Genomic DNA, 1,188 nt, shown 5'->3' with positions numbered 1-1,188 from the left:
AAAAAAACAAATAATTGTTTTAAAAAATACATTGTAAATAATTACATACTTTTTCTTAAAAACAATTATTTTTTTCTTTACTAATTGATTTGTCTCATTATTCTGTACATAAAAGTATTACGGTAAGATTATCGAAAACTAAATATTTTACGAGATATTTTATTTTTTATATCAAAATATGTCAGATTAAAATATAAAATAACTCAAAAAGTACTTAATGAAAAAATACTTTATTATAGTGTTTTGGAAAGCTCTCGGGGGAAGCTACAAAAATATGTAATGAAAAATAGGGGGTTCCATTTAAAAAATTCAAAGTGATTTTTATGTGACCTTGACGGTGCTATTCAAGGTCATACTAATATTATTATATAATGCACCCCTTAGAGCTCTACAACTTTTACATGAAACATTTTTCACAAAAATGCGTCGTTTCCTCAAAAAACTGCTGATACGGGCACTCTGTTACACCCTGTATACAGGGTGTATCTGAAATGATGCACTAAACTTTAGGAGCGTATTTTAGAGGTCAAAATAAGACATTTTTTTCTTATGAACATGGGTCCGCAAATGAACCCCCCTCCGAGCTAGAGGCCTCTAAAGTTTGGGGGAAAAATTAAAAATTGGCTGTATCCCAGAAAAAAAAAATTGGCAGAAGGTAGAACTATATACCTATTACCCTCTCTTGAGAGATAAATAAATTTGCGTTGCGAGTGTTTGGTCAATTTCACACATTTTCGAATTTTAGCTCGGAGGAGAGTTCATTTGCGGATCCATGTTCATAAAAAAAAAGCTTTATTTTGACCTCTAGAATACGCTCCTAAAGTTTAGTGCATCATTTCAGATACACTAGAGGTCAAGGGTGTAACAGAGTGCCCGTATCAGCAGTTTTTTGAGGAAACGACGCATTTTTGTGAAAAATGTTTCATGTAAAAGTTGTAGAGCTCTAAGGGGTGCATTATATAATAATATTAGTATGACCTTGAATAGCACCGTCAAGGTCACATAAAAATCACTTTGAATTTCTTAAATGGGACCCCCTATTTCTCATTACATATTATTGTAGCTTATCTCGAGACCTTTCCAAAACACTATAATAAAATATTTCTTCATTAAGTACTTTTTGAGTTATTTTATATTTTAATCTGACATATTTTGATATAAAAAATAAAATATCTCGTAAAATATTTA

The sequence above is a fragment of the Formica exsecta genome, unplaced genomic scaffold, assembly GCF_003651465.1.
Source record: "Formica exsecta isolate Colony F162 unplaced genomic scaffold, ASM365146v1 scaffold969, whole genome shotgun sequence".
NCBI lineage: Eukaryota > Metazoa > Arthropoda > Insecta > Hymenoptera > Formicidae > Formica > Formica exsecta.
The sequence above is the reverse complement of the archived record's forward strand: the minus strand, read 5'-3'. Positions refer to the sequence as shown.